Source organism: Furipterus horrens, unplaced genomic scaffold (assembly GCF_987537825.1).
Source record: "Furipterus horrens unplaced genomic scaffold, mFurHor1.1.pri manual_scaffold_1, whole genome shotgun sequence".
Lineage (NCBI taxonomy): Eukaryota > Metazoa > Chordata > Mammalia > Chiroptera > Furipteridae > Furipterus > Furipterus horrens.
The window spans coordinates 45,314,215-45,321,578 of NW_028327171.1; positions in this window are offsets into that span (position 1 = coordinate 45,314,215).

The window sequence follows — 7,364 nt, forward strand, 5'->3', positions numbered from 1 at the left end:
AATTCAGGTAGTTCAGTTTAATGGCTTTGATTTCTTTGGAAAAATAGAAAAGGAACACAATTATTGTGGAAAAAACAGGTAGTAAAAAATTAGTATATTTTATTTTCAAGTCATTTCCATAACTACTTTTAACATTTTGTTGTGTTTACTTCCAGAATTTGCACTAAGTATACATATACAGGCATAAATACATAATGGGGAAGTCAGTCCTCCTAATGGAGAAAATAAGAGTCAAAATAAACAAACCCAACAGAATCCAAACCCTGTAATTTTGGAGCTACAAGCAGTGTAGAGGAGATAATTGTATGACCTCTGTTTTTCACCCTGAGAAATCTCCCTTCATGTCTTTAGTTACGAGTTCTGCAAGAGCCTCTTCTGGAGCACAGAGTTCTGAGGGGCTGTGACCTGGCTGTCATGCATAAAGTATTGAAAAATCATTTTTTGCAGTGGGGCAGCAGGGGTGCATGTCTGCAGATGGTTCCCTTGGAAAAATGTTTCAGACCTAAGCATGAATTTAGCTCAAGCCTAGTGGCAGAGTAATATATCTATTATGAACCAATTGCATGTAAAAACAAAACAAAAGTAATATTTATATGTGCATTTGTGGTTTTTTTCCAAAGTAGATTGTCCTAGATTAAACAAGAACACAGGCATGTATGCGTGTGTGTGTTTTTCTTCTTCACTGAGGAAGTGCCAAAACACATTCTGGCCTCAGACATGAATTGGAGGTGAGATGGGCAAGGTTTCCTGCAATCACCAAAGGGAGCATTCATTAGATGGGTGCCCAGTGACTGGACCCAGTTGTCTGGGGCTAATGCCATGAGGTATGACGAATTTTTTTGTATTTGAAAGGTGTAGAAGACCAGCCATTAGATCCCCGAGAGAGGATTTAGGAGAGTTGGAGGTGAGGTGTTCTGACTCTAAGAAGTAGAAGGGGCTGGGCCCTGTCCTGACTATACCTTTAAGTCAGCCTGAAGATAAATAGGAACTTATTTGATGGATGTGATCCCAGGACCCACAGTGATTGAGGGAGTGTGGCATTTAGACAGCTTCTTTTATGCGTGTCCTCCAAAAGCATTTGTTCAAGCTAGAACACTACTTTTATAAAAACAGGATCTTGCTCTACACATTCTTCACTTAATAATCTTTCCACAAAATTGAGTGTGCTATGTCATGTTCTTCAGTGACCACTCCATTGTGGATGCCCCATGGCTTATTAATTAACTCTCTGGGTTGGAAAAACCCACCAGATTGGATCTCATTGGAGATCAAACTAAGCCCATCTTGAGAGCTGGCCAGTGCCATATTGTCCCCCCCTCCTGTAAGGGCCCAAAGTCTCTCCCCTCTCAACACCTTTCTGTGGTTGTTCTTGACCACCTGTTGAAGCCCCAGCATGGCTTGTTTCCAAGCACATACAATTCATGGGGAAAAAAGAGGCCCAAACACACTGAGAAAACACTGAGGCAAAGGCATGGCTGGGATCCCAACACAGACTCCCTGTGTCCTCCTGCAGTTATAGTCTTGGCTGAGCTGAGCCCTTGCCTCAGTGTTTTGCTTGGATGTTAGACTAGGTGAGTCAGCCCTCCTGGCATCCACCTTCCAGTTGAAAGTCTCACTGAGATGGGTCATTGCCAGATCAGTAGAATTATTGGTCTCACCCATAACCCAAGTCCTACCACTCCTCTCTCTGAAAATATGTCCCAGAATACGTCCTGTGAAGGTGTGGGCAGGACTAAGCCACAGGAGCTGACCTTTGTCAGCTCTATCATGGCCTGGAGCCTCTTGTGGTGACTTGGGGTCTGGGTCCTAAATGAAGAAAGTACTTCCCTCTGTGTCTCTAAGTTCTTTCTTTGGGCTCAGGGCCAGGGAGCACACACCATCCAGATCATGCTGGACAGACATGGTTAGAGTCCCAGCTCCATCACTGACTGGCTGGGTGACCTTGGCCTTATCTCTTTGAACCTTCAGAGATAAGTTTTCCTCACCTCTAAAATGGAAAATAATGTTATCTGTACTTATGAACATAAACAGTCAATGCATGTAAGTATAACTATAATAGGGCTTTAAAACTAAAATTTCCATCAGACATCAGTCTATATCATAGATGTGCAAATCCAACCTGAGACGTCAAGTCACCTCATAGAGGTTTCCTAATGAAATGCCTGAATCTGTACCAAGATGTTTGAAATCCCTTTGCCTACTTTGAGGCTCTATAAAAATAAAAATAGAGAAAACAGGAGGATTTTGGGAGGACAAATTTTCTTGAAGAAAGCTATACTGTGAGTCCCATCTTGGGGACAAGTGAGTTCCTGAATCCTTACCTCAAACCTCATAAGGGTGAATGTCTGGGAGACAGGGCTACTCTGAGAGCGTAATATGTGTCCCCCGCAGCTGGGGTATTGTGGCCTGGGCTCTGGTGCCACTCGGAAGCTGCTTTGGTTGGGCTGCTGGGATGAGTCTATACTTCCAGAGTGTTTTGAGGGATGAGGGAAGCATGTGAGTTTCCTTAAGAAGATGTGGGCTTCACAGTAGAGAGATCCTGCAAAGACTCCATGTCTTGGTTCCTCTCTGGGGGCTCTCCACTAGCTAAAGGCTGGAGCTGGATGCACAGGGGCTGAGGAAGGGATCTTAGGTGACCACTAAAAATGAGATTGGACTTGAGATACATCTGAAGTTAGAGAGAACTTTGGGGGAAAGAAGCTGAGTTGGGAACCTGTGGAGAGGGCATTAAAGCACTTGGCAAGAAAGAGGCAGAATTTAACATCTGGCTGACAAGAAAGCTTGAAGTCAGCTTACAGCTGTTGCTGCCCCTTTCCCGACAGAGCAGCAGTAGTCGTAGCCATGGTAACTGGCTGGGGAGGCTTCATGGAAAAAGAGAGAAGCCAGCCTCTCTACACTGTCCCTACTGTGGGCTTCCAGTTGGGCAGGCCCAGGTTGGAGAAAGAGAGTAGGATTTATGGTAAAAAGTTAAGACTTTTGATGAGTACCTTGCATTAGTATTCTAATTTCTGAATTGAGACTGTGTTTGCAACCAGAGTGACCACAGACACTATTCTAAGAATGAGCACAAAAATCTCAGGCTTGCTGGAGTTCTCATCCAGGCTGGGGAGGTTTCCTTCCTGGAATACTGTTGGTGCAAGGAAAGAGCACGCCAGTTCCTTAGGGCTCTGAGGATAGCAGTTAGCAGCTGGGGCAGGCACAGAAATCTCTTTCTCCCTCACTCACCTGATCCTCTTAGTTTACAGTCTGCTTTTGCCCTGACATACTTTTCTCCAGCTCATATGTTATGCTTGAAGCATGTTGTCTGTTCCAATGCCCAGGCCAAGTTCCCTTGGCAAAAGCCACTTCTTGGCACTGATTATCTTGAGCCTCATCTCCTGAGAAGACAGATGACTTCCATGTCAGGCACAGTCTTCCCGGGGAAGAGAAGAGCATGAAGTGTTTTTCTTGTTTTTCAGACAGCGGCAGTGCTGCCCCAAGAGTCAGGCCAGGAGATGGAACAAGCAAACTAACCTCTGCCATTTAGCTGTCATAAGGCCCCATCAGCAGCCTTACACTCCCTGCCACACTGGTTGATCATCTGTAAAATAAGTTGATGATAATGATGTGCATTTCACAGAATGAAATGAAATCTTATATTAGGTTGAACCTTAAGACATAGCCAATAAACATTCAGTCGTTGTTTACTCTACAAAAATGGCAGTTTCAGATGGTTCATCCTAATATATAACACAATGCTTTGTGAACTCTAAACTGTTAGATATTGTTTGAAATAAAACCAAATAACAGTAACAACAAACTTCTTCCGTCCATGCTTCCTAATGAGTCTCCAGAATTCTGTTTGCAGGAATGTCTCAAGGTCGCCAGTGATTTGTGAAGCAGCCACAGCTGACAGACTGAGATCAGTGAATGCTCAAGACCTTCTCAGTTCCTTGCCAGTTTCTCCCAGTACCCAGAGAGCACCCCCCCCTCTCTTCTGCTGGTCTCACTGCAAAAACTAGCACAAATGGCAAGCTCCGACCCCAAACAAACACCTAAAACCCTCAAACAATCATATTCTGAAGTTTCACTGCACTGTGTCTAAACGGGCATTTATTATATTCATCCTGCTGAGCACTCAGCGTATCTTCTCAATTCTGATGCCCCTCCCCGAAGTTTTTCAGTTTGGAAAGTACTCATTCATTCTTTAAAAAAATATATTTCCCAGGAGCGAACGCGGAGAGGAGTGACTGAAATACAACAAGGACGCCAGCCTGTTAAACCAATGGCATCATTGTCTGAGGACAGCCAGCTGACCTGGAGTCTGCACGATCCTTCCCCTTGTGGGAAGGCCACGCTCCCCTCCACACCCCCACTCTTATTAGGGATTTCTGGACCCAAGGGTAGGTAGGACGACGACCATGCCCAGCTTGAAGCAGCTAGAAGAGTAGGAGACCGTCGCCCACTGTCCTCTGTAAGATTACAAAGGGTCTAAAGTCTGGGGGGGGGGGTGTTACTTTTTTTATTGTTATTAAAAAATCAATTAATGAAGTAATTCTAAAATAATGGTAACATAGGAAAGGGAGAAACTGGAGAGATTGCATGCAGGAACCATGGACATGGACTGGGAAAGGGAGCAATTGCTGGGGGAGGGGGTGCTGGGTGGGGGGGAGCAAAGGGGAAAAAATGGAACTATTGTGACAATATAATCTATAAAACATAATAAAAATAAAATAAAATAAAATATATTTTCCATCAGATTGATAAACTTGATGCTATAAAAAAGTTAAAACTTTTGTATAAAAAAAGACACTACAAATGCAATTGAGAAAGGATTCAGGGGGATGGGCGAAATGGATGAAGGGGGTCAAAAGCTGTAAAATTCCAGTTATAAAGTGAAATAAGTCAGACAGGAAGACAAATACCATATGACTTAACTTATGTGTGGAATCTAAAGAAACAAAACAAAACAAAACCAACGAACAAATAAAACAAACAGACTCACAGTTACAGAGAACAAACTGATGACTGCCGAAGGAAGGGAATGGGGGATGGGTGAAAAAAGGGGAAGGGGAATAAGAGGTACAAACTTTCAGTCATTAAATAAGTAAGTCACAAGGTGTAATCTGCACCATAGAGAATATAGTCAATAATATCGTAATAACTTTGTATGATGATAGGCGGCTTACCAGACTTACCGTGGTAATCACATCATAAGGTATAAAAATGTAAAATCACTATGTCATAAACCTCAAACTAATATAATATTGTCTGTCAATGATACTTATTTTAAAAATTAATGAAAAATAAATTAGTTACAAAAGTTAAAAAGAGAGAGCTAGAGATGTGGAAAATAAATGTTAAAGTTCTAATTTCCCTCTAATAGATGTTCCAGAAGAAGAAAATAAAAAAGAGGACATTTTAAAAGAAATGCTAACACTACAAAATAGAACAGAAAATAATATAATATTGTGTTTCCACAAATCAGTAGTGACAATTTATAATGTTTTACCAGATGTGCTTTAAGTAATATTTTTAAAGAAATAAAACTACAAATAAAGCTGATGGTCTTTCTGACCCCAATCTCCCTTCCTCTCCTTTTTCCTTAGGGCAGCAACCACCATCATGAATTTGTGTACCTCTTTCTAGTCCAATAATGTGTATTATATAATATATATGATGCTTTTGCACGTGGTGTTAAATCTTTTTTTTTTTTTTTTTGGTGTTAAATCTTATTTAGATAATAACATACTGTACATAGTGTCCTGCAACTCACCATTTTCACTTAACAGTATAAGTTTCATTTCTCTGCATTTATGGAGGGCCAGTTAATTTCTCTGGACCACTGTAATATATTTCATTATATTACTGACTATACCACATTTTTATATAATACTTTATTTATAGATGGACTTGTGCAGTAGTTCTAAATTTTTACCATCATTAAACAATATAACAATATGTGCCCAATGTACATGAGTAAAGATTTTTTAAGTGTATATCCAGAAGTAGAATTGCAGGGTGCTAGGATATACTAGATTCTGTAAAACTGCTCTTCAATTTATATTCCAACAAGCAGTATATGGCTGTCCCCACATATAATACTAAGACTTGATGTCAACCACACCGAGACTTACTATTTTCAGACTTTAAAATCTTCATTCAAGGACATGCTTCTTGATTTTTAGTGAGGGGGAAGGGAGGGGGAGAAACACCAATGTGAGAAACATTGATCACTTGCACCCCAACTGGGGACCAAACCTGCATCTAGGCATGCGCCCTGACTGGGATCGAACCCACGACCTTTTGGTGTACTCCAACAAACTGAATCAGACTGGCCAGGGCTCAGACTTTTTAATTTTGCCAGTCTGATGCGTGAGAAATTGTATCTCATAACAATTTTTAGTTGCATAGCCCTTATTTCTAGTAAGTTTGACCATCCTTTCATAGTCCATTGGCTATTTGGCATCCCTTTTTATGTGACTTGTCTCTTTGAATCCTTTTTTATTTTAAGTGTTATATAATTGACATATAACATTATACTAGTTTCAGGTGTGTAGCATAATGGACCCTCTAGGTCCATCCACATTGTTGCAAATGGCAAGATTTCATTCTTTTAAATGGCTGAGTAATATTCCATTGTACACATGATACAGAGATATTTGATTAAGATCTCTGGGGAGAAGTAGGAGGGGCCATAGGAGGAGTTTGCTGAGGCAATGGAAAGCAGTCTAGGATGGGACTAGTGAGAAGCTGAATGCCTCTAGAATCAATGAAAATAAAAAGAGGGCTGGCTCTTTGGCTCACAGGCTTTTCTGGTTCCTGAGCTGGCTCTCTCTCAGGCTCAGGCTCTGGCTCTGGCTCTGGCTCTGGCTCCAGCTCCTGGACTGGATGGTTCTTGCTCTCAAGCTTGATCTCAGGCTCTTCCTCAAGAATGCCTGGATGATTGTGCTTCAGCTGCCTGCATTTACCAACGGACGGTATTTTTGTATGGGAAGGAACTCTGGGCACAGCCTAGGATAGGGCTGGCCGGGCAGAGGGTGGCAGGTTTATTCTTTGGGTGTTCTAGAGGGAACAGGCTCTGAGGCAGAAGCCTTCCATTCTTACAGAATTGTGTAGCTTTTATATATTATGTTGTTTTAGTTTGTAAACTAACCATGTAGAAACTAACGGGAAAAGATAGGAGAACCCAGGTATTTGAGTTTAGCCTTGATTGAGGGGCTTTAGTGACTCCCTTTTTGAATAAAGACTTTGTTCCTTTATCACCAAACCTTTGCCTCTGGAATTTTGCCTGGAGGGTGGTGGCAGGAAGTGGGACCCCAACTTCCTATTCAGTAACACACACATATATTACACCTTTATCCATTGATGGACTCTTAGCTTGC